Here is a 22,912-nt window from a genome sequence, read left to right as displayed (position 1 = left end):
AAGTTTCTAAATGCGAGGTTTCGATCATCTAGATCTTAGATCCACTTTCCAAAATTGGCGGTTGCATGTTGGTACGTATGTTTTCTGCCTAGAAAAATTATGTTGAAATGTGCTTTCCCTTGCATACATCGTAAATTCATATATCCATATATACACTGACCCAAGGGTTGAGGTACGCGGTAAATCCGACCTTCAGCTTTGCTCGATTGTCGTTCTTTATTGTCCTGGGGATGTATAAATGATGGTCCCGTAATTACCATCACTGGGAATCGGGATGGTGCGGTGGGTAATGTATTGGCTTCCCACCCAGAGAGTCCAAGTTTGAATCCTAGTGGCGGAAGATATTTTTCTGTCGTATCTCGATCCCTACGATGAAGGTGCTTTGTGGAAGGCACTTTGGTGAGTACACCGTCCGTCGTTTGGAATTTTAAACTGCGGACCCCTTGGCGCCTTTCTTTAAGAGTGGACTACGGCCAAAATCGGGTTTCTCTGAACCCTTCCTCCTTTCTCAGCCACCCCTAGCGGCGCTAATGACCTCTGCTTTCGGCCACCTACCCAAAAATTACAAATATCGTCGGTCCTCTGCAATACTGAGGTTACTAGCTCGGCCGCGGTAGATTCCAATTCTTTCGTGTCCCCCATTGAAATTTCGATTTGCGATGTCCAACTCTTCGTCATTGTAAACGCTCCACAATTAATAACCTGATTACCTTCTGGTCTACCCCTCGCTTGGTATGTGATTCGGAATGGGGAGGGACTGCAGATTTCATCCCGTGTTAAGTGGATAACAATTCAACCTCAATTTTGTAGTTTATTCCTTCGCACACGACGGTGGCACCCTAATTAATATCGCGCTCGCCATCCAAGCACAGAGGCTGTGCGCTCTAATCTAGCATCGCATTTTGCGAGCGACTGGAATGTACATATTTCCCAGAATGTCTTATAAGGAAAAGAAAGGTACCGTCGCGGCGCGTTGGAGCTGGTGAAATTAGCCACCAATTCCTTAATTTTGTCAGTCTTAAAAAAATATTATTTTGAAATTCCTTTCTCTACAGATACGCTTTAAATGAGGTCACTCCTTGACTTAAACGTGACAAGCCTCCCTCGTCGTTTCATCTTAAGCCCATTGCAGGAAAATCATCAGAAAAAACGTCCACCTGCAGCCGATAGGAGAAAATATGGGAAAAATCTTATAACTTGAGGTTGGGCAGTCTCTACTGAGACGATTTGACAAATATTTTCACTCACTTCACAAGTATTATAAGTACGATAATGAATTACTTGTATTATGTCTTAGCAAGTAGAAATGGTGTTAACTTTGACACTGTAGAATAAAAGATTACTATGTACTTTCCACAAAACTTTAAATCTGGGACAAATAGTTTTAATGCAAAGTCATAATTCTTGGGTAACTGAAGATGACACCTGTCTGTTGAAATTAGATGAAGCAAATAAGTTTTGTGGGATACACATTGCATTCTCATTTCATTCAAAAATAAATTTTCATGCAATCAAGCCTGATATTGAGTGTATTAAATGGGAGAATGTTAGTCGGGACAGGTGATTGTAGAAATATACTAGGAATGTTGGGTGGAATGAAGGGAGGTACAATGAATGTGGAATAGAAGGATTTATTGTAGTCTATGGTATCGCGTATTCCTTTTTCACAAGGTTGAGAAGTGGCTGTATTTAAGCATCTTTCCAATACCAACTTTAAACTTTGTTACAAATGAACTAATATATTAGTTACTAGTTAGTTTTCTTATCTAACAATATTTGTTAAAAGTATGTTTTACCTTTCATTTTGAAATATTTTACATAATCAAAAAATCATTCCTCAATGAAAACTCGCTTGTAAAATATGGCACCAATTTCTGGTGGTGGCAAAAGATTTTGTAAGACCACTTCTTGAATGTGTAGTATCTGCCAAATCAAGTGAGTTCATCTGTCAGTTCAAATCAGTTTTGTGACACCTAAGGTGCAATTAGTTTTAAATTGGGTTTTTTAGAGGAGAGTAGTCCATGTTGAAAGCATCAAAGCTTTGGAAAAACAATGCAAAAAGTAACCAAAAAAGCCCAATTTGTAATCATCCCAATGATGCAGGATTGTTGATATCTTATTATTTATTGAAAAAAGTCAATTTACAAATTTCATCATTAAATTAACCAAATCTTATCATGGAAATTTAGTATGCAATTATTTCTTTTGGGAGGTGTGTTATCCAAGGGATTAGATAATTCAGTTTAACTCTGAAGGGCCAGGCCTGATTCCTGGTGACTTTGGAAACTTCCCAGCTCCACTGTAGTTCTTTTATTTTTAGGGTGCTCAACCTGCAAACCACAAGTAGTCCAAGGAAATGAACTGCCTCCAATTTTTGGTTTCCCAGGAAGATATGGTGCTTGAAAAATCCCACAGCTTGGATGGATGGCAGAGGGTCTCAAGAGGCGTTACTCTGAATCAAATCTGGGCCCCAAAGGCAATAAACCAACATGCTACCCATTGGACTACCACACCCCCTGGTTAGTTGGTGTGTAATGTATTTTACAGAGAGTTAAGTTAAACCAAATTAAAAATTTCAGTAAAATGAGAATTAGCTTTAATCCCTCGCCTTAATTTAACAAGTATTTTCACCCACAGTAAATGTTATGTCAAGAACTTGATCAATTTCTCTAGGAGAAAAATAAATCATTATGAAAGCTAATGCAAATTTAAATTACTCTAAATAATGTGAAGGTGTCATCTTAAAGTTTGGGGCTCATTTAGGAAAAACTATGAATCCATCAATAAGTCTGTCAAAACATGTTGTGAACTTAATTATTAGCCCAGGTGATTTTCCATTAAATAAACATATTTCATGCAGTAAATTATATGTTGTTCCAATTTACATTGTACCTCCTATCCCTTTTCTTGCAAGGAAAGAGATTGCATAGTTATTTTAGCTTAACCTCATAATTTCCACATTCATATGACAATATTTAAATATATTTTGAAATATTTGAAATGTGAATGCTTTAAAAAAATTTATTTAATCAAAAAGCGCTAACATATTATTGCATTTTAGATTCAAATTTCTTTCATGGTATTTATTATGGATGGTCTGAAGTTATTCATTTCAGCGAGCCATTCTTAACCATTGTGTATAACGGATATATTAATTTAAAGGTGTTCCACGAGATTAGTTTTAGACAAATTAATAAAATGTTGATCAAGTGAAGCAAAAGCAGTTGCCAATCAAACAATTTCCAATAAATTGTCAAGGATGAATTGCATCTGGTTCACTAAAAATTCAATTTGTATGAAATTCATTTCCATTTTAATAATGCTAAATATCTCTAATATGTCAATGTGGTTGTGTAGATTTCAAGAGGGTCCATTTGTAAAAATTTTTATAGGGAAACCAATCTTTCAATGTTAAACCAGTAAATATTTCTTTAGCACTTATGAATACACGAGTATTTATATTTTTTCTTAAAATGCCCTAAGAGTAGTTGTATAAAAATCAAATTAGTTTAAACTTCATAATCATGCTTCAATTGTTTTCCCTCAGGTCTTCCATTGGATGGTTATGCTGGGTGAGGAGGGGAGCATCCATGGGATTAGAGATTGATCAGCAAGCTTTCTTCACCAAAGGAAATGAGGAACAAGGGTGTATATTTCTTGCCGGTGCAATGATGGAGAGTAGTGGCTTCCCACCCAGAGGGCCTGGGTTCAAATTCCGGCGGTATTGAATATTTTTCAGAGGTATCTCGATCCCTACTCAAGGTGCTTTGTGGAGGGCACTTTGAGTGAGTATGCTGTCCGTCGGATGGGACATTAAGCTGCGGACCCCTTGGCGCCTTTCGATAACAGTGGGCTAATGCCGACGCCGGGTTTCTCTCCACCCTTCATCCTTTCCTGTCCATCCCCTATGGAGCAAATGACCTTAGCTGACGGTCGCCTCCCCGAAATACTACTACTACTTGGGCAGTTCCTTCTCTTGTGCAACTATTTGGTTTCCCAGGAAGATCTGGTGCTCAAAAAATTCCACAGCATGGATGGAGGGCAAAGGGTCTCAAGAGGCGTCACTCTTGAATCAAATCTGCGCCCCAAAGGCAATGAAACCAACACTCTACCCATTGGACTACCACACCCCCTGCTTGTTTGTGTGTAATATATTTTACAACGAGTTAAGTTAAACCAAATTCAAATAATTTCAGTAAAATAAGAATAAGCTTTACCCACAGTAAATGTTATGTCAAAAACTTGATCAATTTCTCTAGGAGATAAATAAATCACTATGAAAGCTAATAAAAATATAAATCACTCTAATTAATGTGTAGGAGTCATCTTAAAGTTGCTCTTATCATTTTCCTCCTTTTCTTTGGATTGAAAATTTATTTCAATAAGAATCACCTTTTACGAGATGAATTAATTATTAATGTGTAAACTTGTGCTAGTTCAGTCTTTTAAAATACATTTTGACAAAATATCAATAGAAAACTAATTAAATCACTGAAGTTTACTTAACTAGGTATATTTTTGTCATCATTTTCGGTAGCACAATCAGTCTCTGAATGCTTATATACTAGTTTTGCAAAAAGACACTGGTCATTGCATTTAATCGTGCTATTTGGCTAGAGGATATTGATTTCAATATCTCTACAAGAAATAATTATCCACACAAGTTATCAAAAATCAGCAATTTCATGTAAAACCTCAATGGTAATGGGTGTGATAATTGATAACACATTACCAAACTCGTTGAAAAGGAGTGATAAATTATGTGGTTTCAAATCGAAACTTCCGGAAATTCCTTCAAATGGTTAATTTTTCATTGAATAATTTTTTAAATGACAAATAATTGCAATGCTTTTCTTTGCATTTCTGGGTTCACCACCTGTGTTGGTTGACTTTTGGTGATAACAGTTTAGATTTAAGACTAAAAATTTATTTAAATAAGTGATACTTTCCTCTGATAAAGGATATTAAGCAAGGTAGTTGTTATGATTGATAACTGGCGACACATTTCCTTGATTACCCTACTGTTTTCCCACCTCTCCTGCCTTGGACTGACCAAACACACTCCTCTACTTTCATTATGTCCTAATTCTCGCATGCCAATCTTCTTCATTCCTTAATTCATTTTTATTCACCTCTTGGGATATATACCTCAATGTGCTTAAAAAGCCCTAAAAGTAGTTTTAAAAAAATCACATTAACTTTAAATTAATAATCATATTTCAATTGTTTTCCCTCAGGTCTTCCATTGTATGCTTCTGCTAGGCGAGGAGAGCAGCTTCCACAGGATTCGAGGTTGATCAGCAAGCTTTCCCACTGAAGGAAATGAGGAACGAAGGTGCATATTTCCTTGCTGGTGTAAAGTTGGTCAGTGCTGTCGGCATCTAAAGAAGTGCACTTCATGTGGGTGTCAGCCTCGGAGTAGACTGCAACTCATCCACCGCTAACTTGGACAGTGACTATGAGGACATTTCAGTAAAATGTTTTGGTTAAAAAAGAAAATTTAGAATACTGATGTAATTTCTAATACAGATGTATGTCAACAAATGTATTTATGAGTAATAAAGATGAACACAACAAAAATGAATGTTGTCTAATTTTGAAATATCTTTCCCTTTGTGTATATTTTGAATACCTAATTTTGTCTTAGTCTGCAGCTTAAGAATTAAAAGAATAAATCTGTTTTTCTGATGTAAACACTTTTAAAAATATGGATTTGAATTGCTACCTAAAGTGCAGACAACTGTAAATGAATATATCCTAATAATCTCCAAAAAATGGCAGTCTGAATATATGTACACCCTCTGCCGTACATTCGGCAATGCGGGTTATTCAATTCGTTATGAATTAAAATTATGAATAGATTGTTTAACTTTAATGGAATGTCGGCATTACCTGCAAATATCTTTTCGAAACAATTCGTTGTCGAATTGATTGTTTAAAATCCAAACAACCGCGAAAGAGACATTATTTCAATTGATTATCAGCATGAAACAGTTTACTTGTAGCTCTACTGCATGTAAAAATGTATTGTGTGCAGCATATAGTATGTAAAATATGAATAAATGGCTTAATCCGTATCTAAACTTTTGTCGCATTATTCTAAAGTTATTTTATCCTATCCTGCATAGCAACATTGTGTGCACTCTGAACAATTGTTCTTTGGTTATTAAGGTGTGATTCGTGACTACAATAAACGTACGAGCTACATTTGCTCGCACCGAGTCAAAAATTACGTCATGCACCGAACTGAGTAAAGTCCAATAATTAGAGTTAATTGGTCCGTCACATGCGAAAAAGCATGGTATCGAATGATTTCCGAGAACCGGCTCAAGTTTAAAAAAAAAGAGTAGCTCCAAAGACGCCAAACCGCTCACGAGCCGTCTCTGAGTACCGTGAGGCCCAAGGTGAGGTGCTATGCCTCCCCGAGAAAATATATTAAAGTCCCGAGCCAGTCCACCCGACGAAAAATATTCTAAGTCCAGAGCCCCTCCCCAGGAGAGAGAGGCGCCGAGGCAGGCAGATCCCTCGGATTCGGCAGGTGGGAGAGCCTCGCTGAGTTCGCGTTGATTTTGAGAAAAAATCGGCGAAGTCCGTAGTTTTGCAGATTGAATATTAGTTCAGAACCTCATTTTTCAAGAAACCCAGTAGCCTGGGGGATAAGAGGCGGATTGCGGGGAAGAAACTATAGAGAATGTTACTGCGATTTACTTTTGCGGCCGAATTTTTTTTTTTTTTCAAAATATTTTCGATTCGATAATATGCACAAAATTGTCACCAGAGATTTTGCCAGCAGGTGCAGGACGCCGCGGGAGATCAGGAAAACAATTAAATATTGAATATTTTTGTGAGGAGGGCTGCCATTTTTTCCAGCCGGGCGGCCGGGCGCCGGGAAAAATGGCAGCCCCTTTCACATAAATATTCAATATTTAATTGTTTTCCTGATCTCCTGCAGCATCCTGAACCTACCGTCAAAATCTTTGGTGACCATTTTCTGAAAATTAATGAACAAAAAATTAATTAACGGATTGATTGAGAATCCAGCCAACAGATGGCGCATGCCTTCACTAATTGAAACCTCCTCAAATACCAGCTCATCCTAATACATCCATTTCCCACGTGAGATACCAACGTGTAATTTCGAAATTCAATCTTTAAAAAAATGAATAATCATAATGGAATTTGTTCGAATCGTTGTACGGTCAGTATAACATATGACGCACCCTTCAGATTACTTTCATCACATTCTTATAGAATGTGTTGGAACTTCATATATAATATTAGCGAGGTAATTTTTAACCAATAGCAAGTATTAGGTCATGCTCAAATTAAAAATGGGGCGGCAACCCTAATTGGTTGTAATATTTACTAATTCATGACCTGTGATTTATGTAATTTTTTATTTGTTAAGTATAGGGGAATTATATTTCATCCACACACTTTAATATTACTAATAATGTCATTCGCCCAAAATTCCTCGAGAGCTTTATCTCAATGCGGTTTATATGGCGCAGTTGATCTATGCAATTCTCTCCACTCGACTGGTTGCACCTTTAAGTGTGCTCTTTCTTGCTGCAGTCATAGTAGTTAACATTTTAATTATACATAAGAATCATTAATGCAGGAATATATTCAAAAGATTTATTAGTTTTGAAATTATGGAATACACAAGTGTCAACTAAATAAGTCTAATTTCTTCTTTAAACAATGCAGCAAACAAAACTGTTTTCTGAAGAGACTTTGCATATGATAAAACCCATGTCCGTGATATTTCTGGGATGATATTACAGTGTCTCCGGCTAAGTTTCTTTGGAATTCACCCAAATTCAAATCGTATACATTTCAAAATGTTCACAAAATATTTTGTCGACCCAAATAGTTGAATAAATAATTTACTCTCTTAAAGCATGACGTGGAAATACTATTACGTATACTTTCAATTGTACCAGAAAATTAACTTTACAAGCTACAATCAATGTGTCATATTCTTAAATTATTTAAGTTTACCTAACCTTGGGATTCATATAAAAATCCTAATAAAATTTCGTTGCTTAGTTTCACATGCATGAGGATTTGAGATTGTAATGAGTTACCCAACTGCATATTATTAGCCCACTAGGTACCATGAACCATAGAAGAGGGGATTTAGGGAATAACCAGGCAGGAAAGGTGGATGCAGGCCATTTTGATTAGCAATGGGGTGCTGCAAATTTTAATGGAGGGGAGAATGTTTGGCGAGGAAGGGGTAGTATTACTAGAAGCATATTAGACAATGGAATAAGGAAATTGCATAAATTGAAGAGGGGTCTATTGTGGTGTTGGATACTGGGTTTCTTATTTAGGCGAGGCGAAGAAATTGTCGCTGTACTATTTGGTAGCTGCTTTTCATCATAAGCCTACCTTTACCAGTAGAATGATGTAATAATTATTATTATCATTAGACATATGTTGAAGAACAGGAAATTTAGCTATCAAATGAAAACAAGATACCAAGGAGTTTAAAATAAAAAATATTATAATCAAGTAGTAGGTTTGCTTTGTATGCGGTCTGACATCAAAGCAAGCATTATGAATCGCGTAAATGTTGATCAAAACTATTTGTGAATAATTTATTGGACCATTTACCTGACAATTACAGAACTAGATAACATGATTTTGATCGTAATTAAATGGCAATTTTTTGGGGATCTTGTTTGCCGCAACAAAAGATGTGACTAAAAGTAGGAGTGGACAATGCTAGAGCACTTGAAAATGTAATCAATGCTCTTCATGTTTCATTGAATCTCTAAATTCATATTCAATCATCCAGTTTTAAAATTAAGAATTTGGACCTTGAGAAACTGATGGAGGAAAAAGACAATAGAAAAAGCCTTTGGAAGGATTGGAGAACATCAAGCTTTATGCCTGACAACTGTTAATTGGAAGATACATTTGAAATAAAGATGAACTGAAAATAAACTATCTACATACCAGTGGATGATTAAGGCTATTTGGGTTTCATGTGGTCTAAAGGGCCATTTCAAAGGGCAACTCTACAATTGGTTCTTGACTATGGTTACTTCATTGCAATAAACTCATTGGTGTTTGTTTACTTTTTTCCAGATTGAATGACTTAGCACATTAAATCACACTTCAATTTAATCAGCTGAAATTCATATTTTCAACCAAGGGCTCCTACCTACCTGGTCTATCTGTTGGAGCTGGTTTCTGGCAGTGAAAAAATGAAAAAAATATTTTTTTAAACATTTCATTACTCCACCAATAGATAGGAATAGTCTTTATTCACATGTTCCACGTTAAAGATTGGAATACATTAAATAGGGATAAATCAATTGATTATAAAAACAAAATTATCTAGCCACCTCATGAAAAACCACTAAATACTTGGATAATAGGCACCACTGTGATATAAACCACAAAACGTCACAGAGATCAACTCAAAAGGAAAAGGTCTGCTTGGATAGAGATGGTCGAGATCACTCAATACTAAGCCAGTTGGGGGGTCAGTGCCTTTTCTGTGCCGGTTATGGTTTCCCAGGAAGAGCTATTACCTGAAAAATCAGTTTGGGTGGGTCTGAATGCACCCTGAGAAGCATGACTTCGAAACAAACCCGGGCCCTCCAGTCAGCTGTCCAGCACTACTCCTGTACCACCACGTTGATGTGCATTTGATTTCTTCCTTTACCACCACCGTAGGGTGAATTTTTGACACTTACCAGAAATGTTAGAAGCAATTAGTTTATAAGGTGCCACTGACTCAGTTTCTGTAAACAATATCTTTTACGATGATCAAGAACAAAATTTTGCATAAAAAATGTGCAGATTTGAAAACTATTCCATTCAAAATTCTTTATAAACCGTTACAGACTGATTGATCACCTGTGCGATTTGTCAGTTAACCAGATCTCCCTGGGAAACCAGAGCTGGCTCAGGGAATGGAACTAGCCCCATCATTTTATCCTGTTGTGTGAATTTTCCACATGGTACAAATAATATTTATTAATTTAAGTAGATATCTCTTTACAAACCAGCCATCAAAGAGAATTGCATTGTTCTGATTTCAGATTAATAAGGCAGTTTCTCACACAGAAAGTAGAAATTATAGAGTCTGGCAGAAAGGATATGGTTTTCAACCTCTTACAGGCGCACCCATCTTCATTTCAATTCATTTTTGAAGATACATTTGAGAATCTCTCTTTTTTCTTACTTGATACTGATTGGGTTGGACAGGGTCTAAGATTAACAGATGAAACTTAGCATTTCCACAGTTACCATATTTGCCATTCATGAGGTAGCAAAAATCTACGATTTTATTGACATATCTGGGCTTCCTCATGTGATACGTCCAGAATACCTGTCATATCCCTTGGCTGAAGCTCTTGTCACTGAACAATAGGGAGGGTCCCACCATGTATGCCTGAATCTTGTGTAATCCAATTTTCTACTCTGCCCCTGAATTGTTACTCAAAATTTCCACATTTTACATAACTCTTGTGTAAGTAGTGTTTTGTATTTATTGAATGCTTAAGAGTTCATTCCAGTGGGGTAATTTTAATTTGAACTTCTGAACTTTCATGAAATTCATGTTCTCAGCAGGGATGAAAAGAAATTTATTCAAGCACTTTCAGCAGTGGGTATCAAGTTATAAACAATCATCATATATTTTGATTTATTCAATCAATAGTTAAACCACTTCCTTCAAAAAATCACCATTTCCACGAATACTGCCCATATAATGACACTATAATTGCTTGCTTTTACCACTTTTATACTGCAACAATCAGGATTCAGAAGAAGCCATAGTAGAAGTCATAAACATGGCATCCCTATTACAAAGCTACAACTGCAATGATTTTCAAAATCAGACCTTGTTGAAGTTTAACTCTGATTGCAATTTTTTTTAATTACTACAAATACCCTCTTGCTCATGCAGGACAACCCTTCATTTTTTTCATTGAAATTTTCATTTGGCCTCCCTCGTGGAAATTTACAAGCATTCAGGGGAACAAGGTCGTCCAGAGAAATTATCTTCATGACTCCCAACAAGGATATATATAAATCTAAAGTCAAACCTTTTCTCAGACAAAGAATCATTATGAAAATATATCATGATCATATTCCTTACAGTAATCCAGTTGATAAGACAACAAACAGCACCAATCCACTGTTTATATAACATATGTTCTCTTGATGAATTTTGGTGATGAAGGCCTTAGAGAAGACAGGAAATGCAAAAGAAGGGAGGAATGAGAGGAATGGAGAAAAATAACCGGTGATGAAGAAGGTGCTCTGCCAACTGTATCCCATTTGTTCCCTCCAAAGTCCCATGACAAGTCTTCCACCTTCCCTTCTGCCTTCTCCATTCAGCCTCATACCAAAATAACTTGGGTCATTTCCCTCAGTCCCTATGCTTTACAAATGAAACAACAATTCAGTGCTAAAACATTAAAGAACACTTTTAGAGGATATAATATCAAGGAGAGTATTGTTGGGAGTAACAAAGAACTCTTTTCCCTCTTAGAAGAGACAGAAAACATGTAATTGTGAATTTCTCAATGGATTTTATCGAATACTTCAAATTATGATATTTATCAAACCATGATGCTGATTGAAATCCAAATGGCTCAAAAACCATTATCATTTTTAGTGTATTTCAGCAGGCAATCTCACATTAAAACCCTTCAAACCCCCATTTGGGGTCACAATCTATGGGGCCATGAGAACCTGAGTATTAAGGTCAATAGACATAACTGATTTGTAACACAATGATCCTGTTGGGTAAGATAGATTGAATAATTCTCACAACTCAGATAAAGTATAATAATTTTCACTCTAGGCAAGTCTGCATATATGTCAGCAGTCAGTGACAGTGGAGTTTTGAAATTTCAAAAGAAGTAAGCTATAATTAATCATTCCTTTCAATACAGACATGCGAGTTTCAGGAAACATCAATTGAAAGACAAATATCTTGTTCATTATAGATTACCTTTCATTGAGATTCTGCAACAGTTTAACGGACTTTCTTGGACAATATGACCAAGCAAACCAAGGAAATGAAAAATAGGGAAGTACAGAGAAAAAAGCAAAGATTTGAGAAAGAAGTATGTGGAGAGAGGGGGCTGGGGCTGATACAGAGGTAAGAAAAGAGGTAACAGAAGGGTTTAAGGTGTTTTTTTTGCATTAACCGAGAGTCAATGACTGGTCAATGATGAATTATTCGTCCTGGGTTTTCCACTGCTTTGGTCTATCTGGTCTGAAAGCAGTTTTGCAACTAATCCAAAGAATTTTATAATCAAAAACATCCTAGAAGGCATTTGCAAGGTGATAGATTAATGTGGCAAGTCTTACAGTGTCCATTCATACAGAAATCAACTGACACTTGCAATAACACAATAGAGACATTGGAAAAACAAGCAATTCTCTTTGTTGGTGATTGCATAATATGGTCTTTGCTCAACATGTAATTTTAGAAAGGCAAATTAATGGCTGTTGAGAGCAGATTCTAACTTGACATCATAGAAGCCACAGAAATCATTCAAATTTGCTAAGAGTTTCAACAGATTGATGCCCACCAACTCATGAAAGTGAAAATTCAAATTCCCAAAACTAAGGAAAACAAGAGACAATTTCACATAGTCACTATTGGTCCATTAATGCCTTTGAATTTAATATAAACTGTGATTATTTTAACCTTTTTCTAAAAATAACATACCCTAGCCAGTTCCTTTACAAAAATTTGAAAGAAGGATGTGGAGAGGCTTTTTAAAATAAGTTGAAAGAGAAAGGCGTGATTGTGCTTGCGTGCCACACTTGTGTTTTAACTTAAATTTATGCCAAGGTTCAAAAAAACCTTTGTTTCACTGAGCACATAAGATGACTCGCATCCAACCAGCTTAAGGGAAATATGAGATTGAGTTGGAAAAGTTTTTCTTTGATGGAAAGATTCATTTGAGAAAGAAAAAAAGAAAACTCATTCTAAATTTTAATAATGAAAATGAAATGCTTTCAATTTATTGAAGAACAAATACTCATCTTTGGCTTGAAGATCTACATATAACGCTCACTACTTCTTGTAAAAGCACTGCAAAGATCTTGAAGTCTAGTATCTCCAAATATTCCAAGAAGGAATAAAGTATATGAAGATTCAAAATAACTTACGTCACTCCTTGCAGTGTGAACCTTGCTCTCTTCCCTGTCTCCTATTCTGCCTCAGAAGACCTCATGTGGTCGAGCACACATCAGAGCGTGGCTTCTTTCAGTTGACAGCACACACTTGATGACACCAAAGTCAAGCTGATGAAGAATAGGAGATGTTGCAGACATCAAAAAACAGTTTCTTCCAAAGTGGGATCCATTCTAGGCTTGGGGTAAGAGTTGATGTCCATTAATCTTATTTCTATAAATGAAGCAAAAATTAAGGAAAGTACAACCATGGGATGTATGAGGGAGTTTGTGATCAAAGTATCATTCAACCACATGATCAGTTTGGGGGTCAAGGCAACGAAGAAAAATTTCAAGAATAAGTTACAGTACTAGGAAAATTTGTTTAAAAAATATCCCCATTTATGGATATTTGTATTTGAGTTATCATTACTTTCACCTTTTATCTACATGGCATCAGAGCTGAATGGCTGATGGTTAATTGAATGTGGTTAAGTAAAAAAAGAGACTAAATTAAGTAAGAAAAGCAAGGTTTTCGAATGCAGATTGACATGAACGGTATGATTCGAGTGTTTTGATTTTATTTCTCTAAATTGTTCAATACCTATATGAAAGTTATCTATCATTAAAACTGCTTAATTTTAGAAACAACTACATACTGATTACATTGTCAGTAACAGTATTTTCAATTACTATGAAATGCAACATGATGAAAATTCATTAAATTTTGATTTACTCACAGTCTATGATTTGTACATTAAAATTATTTCCACAAAATCTTTCCCAAGATGACAACCAAACTACCTGAACAAGTACAATGAAGTACTGCATTTCCCCCAGTTATATTTTGTGGGTGAATCTATATTTGTATTCCTGTAGTAGTAGGTACCTTTGTTCACATGTTCACCTGAAGATGGCACAATAATGTGAAAATACTTTGTACATAGTCATAAAAGGGTGATTCGAATGGTAGAAGCCACAGCACAAGCTATCACTCAGTATATACATTTGGGCTGACAGAGCACTGATGAAAAAGAAGATTCATAGCTTGCACAGATAGGCACACTGGACCTATCTATCTCAGACCTGAGAGAAATATTCGATATATTTAATTTTAAGCCTCACTGATCATTTAAAGAAAAGCAAACATAAGGATAAAGGATCACAGAGTAGGTTCATCTCCATGACCAATATTGGAGGTAGACGTTCATGAATCTTCTCATTTGTGCTTGAATAACTACCCTAGGATATCAATCTGGGAATGAAGGTGGGGAGAGGATGCCATTGTCAGCATTAGTCTACTACGAGTATAAGGGAGAGATGCCAAGGGGTCACAAAATGTAATGCTCCATTTCATGGATGGACTACTCCATCATAGCATACTATATGGCACCCAAGTAGGGACATGGACATCTCAGAAAAGTTATGCCACTACTGTGATTCGAACCCAGGCCTTCAGCATGGGAAGCCAGTACACTACCTGCCGCACCAACCTTATCTCCTTCGTTGAAGTCACGTTATTTGACTAGTACCCGAGAATGCAAAAACATTCTAAAAAATTTGATTATATGGACATTTCCTTGCCATGTAACTGCTCCAAACATTTGATATACTTATTGCATCAATATTCCAAATAGCGACGTGGTTGTCTGGAAAACCGAAATTTAACCTACTGTTCAGTGGTCCCCGGAATGAAATCCTGGTCGATATATTCGGAGAAATCTAAAAATCAAAATAAGAATATTATTTGGTGTTCATAAATTGAGAAAAACGATATTATAGGACAGGGATACTATTTGAATGTTCTTTTCACTTGATTCTAGAGTTTCACGCGGGCAAAGAGAGTTCACCGCGAGCTTTACAATCATCATCTTTCAAAATATCCTTTCGGATCTTTTACTGGGACATAAATCGACGGTGAGAGTTGGTAAAAATCATTCAAGCCCATCTGGAATACGCGGAGTGGCGTCCAGTAATACCATTGATATACTGAAGCGGCTCAATCTTCCCTCAATCCGAAATTTACTCCTCGTCCTCCGCCGCTACGAACAGAATGCCTCCAGAGAGCTCCACCTACGCACCGCTCGAGCGAAGGAAGGCTGCCAGGCACAGAAGAAAGCAATGTTGACAAAAATGCAGTGAAAGAAGAGCTGGAAGAGCAAGTGTAATAGGAGACTATGACGCCAGCCTGCGACAGGGAGGGGATGTGAGGGAGGAGGGTTGGGGCGAGAGATGGGGGACGAGAATGAAAAAGGGGAGAAACTCGTCCACCCTAGATGACCTGGCCGATGAGTGCGTTGGAATGGTGAAATGAGGGAAGGAGGAAGGGGGGGACAAGGTTTTTGGGTTGGAGGTCTTTTCACGTTGACCTATCCGATTGCTTCGCTAGTGGGAGGGGAAATAAGTGGAGGGGAGGGAGGGATTTCAACGAGCGCTGGTGCATTCGACCATTGCAAACGCAGCGACTGAGTGTGTTTCGAGCAGATTCCCAAGTTAGTAGGCTGCCCTTCCAAACGGAATGAGTTGGGGCTGCTGTACTTCAATTTGACGCGAGGATTTTGAGGGACGGTGGTTTGGGCCATTTCATTAAATCTCCTTACTGTGGACATGAATGAGGTGGCCCGTGCCGAGAGTATTTCCGACGAAGCAAGCCTTTACAGACACAGGTGAAATGTAGGAAAGATTTCCATCTCCTTTTCGAAGGTTCTATAAGCGTAGAAGGCAAAAGTTTCCTTTGTTTGGTCGCTCAAACAAGGGAATTTTCGAATTTGAATGAGGTTTTTTTCCTCTCTCAGGCGGAAAAACAAGCGATCACGGCAAATGAATGCGAAGACTAATGGTGCGTCTCGGTACAAGCCTAAAATCTTACCATAATTTTATTAATGCTTTGTTTTAATAATTTTAATGAAGAAAATCTTTATGAGCTTTTATTACCAAAGAACGACGGCCCGATGTTCACGTGCAAAAATATCTCTCAGAATCGTCCAAGAACTTGCAGAGTGCAGTGCAGAAGAAATAGATGTAAGATGTAATTTTTCCCATCCAAAAATTAAGGATCAGAATAAAATGTTTGCCGAACCGCTTTAGGAGGGAAAGGTGGTCTGGTGTGTAATCATCCATCACCACACATCCTAGTTATGGTTCGCAGGGTACTAAATAAGAGTAAAATTTAACTTCAGAAAAAAATGATGAAACTCATTCATGCCCACCAGGAATACGCGGAGCAGTGTCCAGTAATTCCATTGTCCCACCGGAGCGGCTCAATCTTCCCTCCCTCCTCTGGAAGATTCGTGCGCGGGAAGCAGCGGAGAGCGAGCAAGTGCAATGGGAGACTATTGCGCCCGTCTGGGACAGGGGGGGCCAGTGAGCGGGGAGTGGAGGTGAGCGAGTAGGGGATGTGCGGGAGGAGGGTTAGGACGAGAGAGGGGAGGAAATGAATGAAAGAGAAGAAAAACTCGTCCACTACTCTAGACGACCTGGCCGATGGCGTTGGACTGGTGAAATGAGTGAAGGAGGGGGGGAGGGATAAGTTTCTTGGAGTGGAGGTCCTTTCACGTTGACCTATCCGATGGCGCTGCGCGTGGGAGGGTAAATAAATGAGGGGTGGGAGTGATTTCAATGAGCGCGTGTGCATTCGACCATGGCAAACGCAGCGATTGAGTGTGGTTCAAGCCGAGCCCCAAGTTAGTAGGCTGCCCTTCCAAACGGAGTGAGTTGGGGCTGCTGTACTTAAATTGAACGCCAAGGCTTTTGGGGGACGGTGGCATGGGCCATTTCATTAAGTCTCCATATTGTGGACAAGGCTGGGGTGGCCCGTGCCAAGAGTATTTCCTACGAAGCGAGCCACTAGTCCTACCCACTAGTCATGACCATTCCAGGAGATGCGCTTTCTTTGTCGCTGAACGACTGGGTCCCATCTTCTGTTTCGACTGCTGTTTCATTTCTGGCGTGTGGTGATGGACCTATATTTCACCCATGGCGACAAATCGCCGCACTAAATCGGTCAGCTCCCTCTTGAATCGGTCCAAACTTTGCTGCGAAAATCGTTTGCGCATTTGCTTTTGATCGGCATTCAGAAAATGCGGCACCCATCTGGCGTATAGCTTTTGCATCCCAAATTCTTTTTACAAGATGTTCCGCACCCTTTCTTCCGATATTCCCACGGCCTTAGCTATCTCAGTCGCCTACCCTCCAACACGACATCTATCGTGCACCTTTTCGATGTTTTCCGGTGTGGTTGCGCTTTCTGGCCGTCCTTCAATTGGGAGATCTTGGAGGGATGAGCGACCACGTTTAAATTCAGCTGCCCACTTTTTAACGGTTGATATTAAAGGAGCAGGGTCCCCGTACATTTTAGTCAACTTAGGATGAATTTCCTTAGGGGTTAATCAATCAAAAACGAGGAACTTTATGACCGCACGAAATTCAAGTTTTTCATTTAAAAGAAAAACACGAAAGACGTTTACTGAAACAACTCGTGTAAACAAACTACTTGAGAGAACAAGTTGAAACTTGTCTTGAGAAATAATGACAGGTGCACCCAGGCAGGATACAATTTCGATGATTGGAACGCAATCTCTGTGTCAGGCCGAGAACTTTTCACCTTACTCTCGTATACTGGAGTGATATGGCTATCCAGAGGGAAGGCACGGTTACAACTTTATGAACTCTGAAGTGAGGTATTGGAATTCCTGAAGACAAAATATTTCAGTACAAGTGCAAACATTTTTTTTGTTACAATTTTTAATACAATAGATAAAATTGCATCTTTTGATGAAAAAGTTATTTTGTATTTGATCAAATTAATCTAATTTTTTGGATATTTTCCTGCCTTACATTAATGTTGGAATGAATTAAATTTAAAGAAGATTACGACGTTTCTAAAGAATTTTTAGAGCACTTACAAAACTTGAAATCCAATCTTTTACAATCTTTTCCAGAAGAGTACCCCAATTTATCAAAATAAGCTATTATTGCTTTCCTTCCATTTTCTACAACCTATTCATGCGAAGCGGGAATTTCTTATTATGCTACAACGAAGTAAAAGTGCAGTAAACAAAGGCCCGAAATAGACCAGATATTAAAGTACAACTTACCAATATTGTGTCTGACATTAAAAATATGTTTCAAAACTTCAAAATCACAAAATTCATAAAATAATTTATTTATTCATATTTTTTGTGAAATTTTATTTATTAATATTCACCAAAAAGTAATTTTTTTAATACAACGTTTTAAAATTAAAAAAAAGTAGAATTACCCAACCTAAAAAGAAAAGCTATGCATTCAGTAAAACTTCCCAGGCTTGCGAAGTGTGCCATTATAGAAAACGTTTGGGAAACCCTGATTGAGAACAGTCGGTTATTTGGTAATCTCTGTAAATATTTAAGAGACTTTGCTTCGACGTTTTCTCTGCAATTTTGTAAGGGGAATCGTTTTGTGGTACAGTGTCGTAGCATTAAATAAGAGCAGAAATCGAAAAAGTATTTCCAATTTTAGATGCTGACATACACTGACCCTGTACATTTGGGTTTGCAGACTTCGGAATCCGAGGGTGATATGGACATTCGAGTTTTCCTTTCATAGCATTTACACACGAGACAGGTAAGTTAAACGGAGGAGTATTCATGGTCATAAAAAACAGTTTAAAAGCTATACACATGGCCATATAAAACAGTTTAAAAGTCATTTAATTTGACGAATAGATTGGGCGTGTTCAGTGCACAACAGACAAACCGGAAAACATACACGAATACTCAAATAACTGGCCACGCGGATGCTCTTAAGTCGCGATATTCGCCTCCGACAACTAAGTATTGCACATTGGTCACGAGAAAACGAAATTCAATGGTTATAAGAACCTGATTTTACTACACTGGGATAACTTATGTATTGATAACGCATGCGAAACAACACTTAATATCCTCACCGCCCACTTAAATTTTCATTCGCATTCGCTTACCCCATACTCATTGCCTAGTTTACGATCCAGAGCCCACTATCGTCACCAGAGTCGTCCTTTCACACCAAAAATCAGAAAGTACTTTAAAATATCTTCTAAACTAGGACATGTTTTCTTGAAAATCACCTGAAGCACTCGTAACTCCTTCCTCAAGGATCAGCGGGTACACAATTACCCTATGCTCATCGCCTTGTTCAGGGTCCAGCAACTTTGACTACGACACGACACAGAACTTGGCCTATGGTAAAGGGGTATCTAAGCGGATTATTCAAAAAGTTTAAAATATCTCCTAAACCACAACATTTTTTTCTTACAATTTAGCATAGAAACTAATCACAACTTACTCTGCCTGCCGGCATTCGCTTACCCCATGCTCAATGCCTAGTTTACCTTCCACGGCCCACTATCGTCACCAGAGTCGTCCTTTCACACCAAAAATCAGAAAGTACTTAAAAATATCTCCTAAACTAGAACATGTTTTCTTAAAATTTAGCAAAAACACCAAGCACAAATTACCTTTTCTGCCGGCATTCGCTTTCAATTAACCCATTGTGGGACTCTTCTCAATATCGCATGTGATATATCATGATTGACATACACTCACAATGGTATCTCATATCCAGACCTTCATTATGAATTGAAAAATGAATAATTTATCATAATATTTATATTCATAAATGCTTGCACAAAATTGTTACAGGAAATGCACTGCTACAAATAATCATGGTCAAAGAATACAATGTTTAGCTTTAATGAGGACATGAGCCGAGCACCATCATACTCACTCTTCTCCACATACTATTGCACCAGGGGCACTGGGAAGGAGAACGGGGAAGAGGTCGCAACAAAGTGGTCACTTTGCCTTCATTCTCTACCGGTTGTGTTACTTCAAAGGCCAACAGGAGGATCAGTGAAATGGAGATGCCCAAGCATGGATTTTTCTGCTGTGCCTTGGTGCCAGTTTTGAGGAGGAGAATGGTTTTTCCATACTGGAATTGATGAGAGTGAAGGGAGGGGAATCAAGGACATGGAGGTCAGTCTCAACAATGGCCAAAACAGTCATCAGATGGCCACCAATGGTCAGGGTGAATTCGAATGCAGCGAACAAAAATGGCACGGAGTGCATTGGCAAAGAAGGGGGGAAGAGGATGTCAAGGAGTCTTTCGTTCACAGGCGGCTATGGGTCGCACTTAGGGTATATGTTGCCCTTGCCCTCCAGAGACGGCATTGCTACAGAGTATGACAGATAATCAGGCAATTGGAGATGCGCAGATACGGATATTTCCGTTGCACAATGGTACCAGATTCAAGGAAGAGAATGAGTTGTTCATCCTGAATTTGATGAAAGTGAAGGGAGCAGAATCAGGGACATGGAGGTCAACCTCAACAAGGATCAAAACAGTTTTGAGAACCACCAATCGACGTCAGATTCGATCATCGTTTGAGTTTCATCTAAGTGTAACAAAAGAAACATTAATGAGTGTTGAATTTTGGCGAGTTTAATTAAGTCTGCATTCATTTATTAAATAATTAAATGTTTATAAATATTTACATTTCTTTAAGTAACGATGCATAATAAAACAGTAAGTCTACTACTTGTGTTGCTCAATATTAAAGGCTGGACAAATTTATTCGTAACATACCTTATTATTGTAATGTAGAACTGATTAAACAAAAATTGAAGCTGAAGGCTTTTGTTGTGCAGTTTAGGACGCTGTATGGGTATAGCGGTTTTTCTGCTGATTGGGTCCATTCTGTTCTGCATTTAATCGCTATCATTTTACTGACACGCTGCTATGATAAACTTAGTAGCTTATCCAAAATATTAGAGCAACCAGGCATAGTATCACTCTCGGAGCGAAGGTTGGATTATAGATTAAATCTCTTGCATACCTGACGTCTCTTTAGCAGTGATGTTGAAAATGTATTATTACCCCCATCGTACTACGGTAGGAGAGTTCATGTCAATAAAATTAGAGAGACCTAAAGATTAGAAAGTATAGAACAGATGGATTTCAGATGCAATTTTCTCCACGAACGAAAAGAGATCAGAATAGCATTGTCCGACCGCGGTAGGGTCATATTCTGGTTAAAATTAGTCTGGTGTGCATTCAACCCCTATCTGAGAGCACACTGAGAGCAAACGCGGGTAAGCGTTTGCTCTCAGTGTGGGGGTTTGCTCTCTAGGTAAGCCTAAATTTGTTCACACCTAAAGTTTCGTGCAAAATTTAAAACACTACTTTGATATGTCTGTGGCCTCAACAGGTTCGCGAATTTTGATTCATCGATCACTCAAAATGTATCGTGGATTGAATCGATCATTTCTGAGGATATCAGTTCCACTGGTTGCGCCAAACGATGTTCATTATTTGTAGATATACGGCCACGTGTTAACTTATTTACCCTCTCGTAAACAGTCGCAAGCACAGAAGCAGATGAACCATGAACTTCATCCAACTCGGCTTTGATATTTTTCGGTGTTATAAGCCTCTTGTGTTAAGCCTTCGGTGTTAAGCCGCTCGGTGATTTTTTTTCATTTTTCTAAATAAACAAACATTTTTGCTTCAATAGAATATGAAAATGAGATCGTTTGATGGAAATAACTGAAAATTTAACAGCAGCCTATTGAGATATGAGTCTTGCAAAAAGTATGCCTTTTCCCATCAATCGATTTGGCACAATCTCTTGGGCTGTCTACGAATTTATTGAACGACCTACCCAGTACGTATTTGATGTCACGCTATTTATTCTTAGAAGAGGCAAGGGAACTGCCGCTGCACCATTTTCGTAGCTTATGTCCGTTCATAACCACCTTAACTAGTAGGTTATCGATAATATTCGAGGGAATATTGAATTTTTTGACATATCAATACGGGGATAACACCCTTTAGTTATTCAGTGAATGTTATTAATCCGCGCCTGCTGTTTTTCTCTTGCTTGGAACTAATTTCAACTAATCACAAAAATATGACTGGAAACGGGTTTTGGAATAATTGGGATTGAGTTTACATATGAATTGATAGAATCTAAGAATTGTCTTCTTTGGTTTCCCTTAACCAGTGCTCACCCAATCTTAATAACCACAGTTTTTAACCATAAGCTACAAATACGTTAAACACGACAGGAGATATCGCTATGCATGTTAAATGCCCACGGATTGAGAGAAATAAGAATTAGATTATGATAAGTTTAGGCACAAATTTAGGAATAGAATAATCGATGTGCCATATAATTGACATTACGGTTTTTTTTAATTTTAACGAGGATCGTCATCTTATTAATATTGAATCCCTTGCAAATGTTTCCGTCCGATGCTACCTGATTCATGTTAAATAACTATTGCTAGCACTGAACCTCCCTTCATTTAAAGCTACCTAATTTGGCAAAGAAGACTTTATAAAACGCTATTTGATATACATGTTGACCTACACTTTAATTTAAAAACAACCTGCAGGGCTCGAATATCCTACCCGCTACACACCTGGCGGCCTCAGACGTGTAGTGAACACCAGAACGGTTCAAGGGGTTCCTACACGATTGGATCGCCGGCTGAAGGTCGATGATGGACTCCCCAGTATCCCTGCAGAAAGTATGCAATCTCTGATTGATGCCTTCCACTCGGCTCCAAACCAGAGGTCCACGATCAATCCTCGGGACAAGGCTGTAGATCGAGAGCATCACATCAACCCCCTCGACACCACCCACCCGCTTCATTTCCGAGTTCCTTTTCCTGAAGGAATTCAGAATCTCTTCATATCCACGGTGGACGGCATCTTTGACGTCCACATGAGC

The 22,912-nt window shown here is 38.0% G+C and overlaps 1 long non-coding RNA gene across 1 annotated transcript; it reads left to right on the top strand.

The window, feature by feature from the left end:
- Nucleotides 1-2,332: 2,332 nt before the first annotated feature.
- LOC139691361 (uncharacterized) lies at nucleotides 2,333-5,561 on the top strand. The gene is made up of 3 exons (XR_011701590.1): nucleotides 2,333-2,519; nucleotides 3,548-4,165; nucleotides 5,238-5,561. It is a non-coding gene; the product is annotated as an uncharacterized lncRNA (long non-coding RNA).
- Nucleotides 5,562-22,912: the final 17,351 nt, after the last annotated feature.

Source organism: Hetaerina americana, unplaced genomic scaffold (assembly GCF_022747635.1).
Source record: "Hetaerina americana unplaced genomic scaffold, ioHetAmer1.1.p SCAF_33, whole genome shotgun sequence".
Lineage (NCBI taxonomy): Eukaryota > Metazoa > Arthropoda > Insecta > Odonata > Calopterygidae > Hetaerina > Hetaerina americana.
Note: the sequence above shows the minus strand (reverse complement) of the source record. Positions and strands in the feature narration are given on the sequence as shown.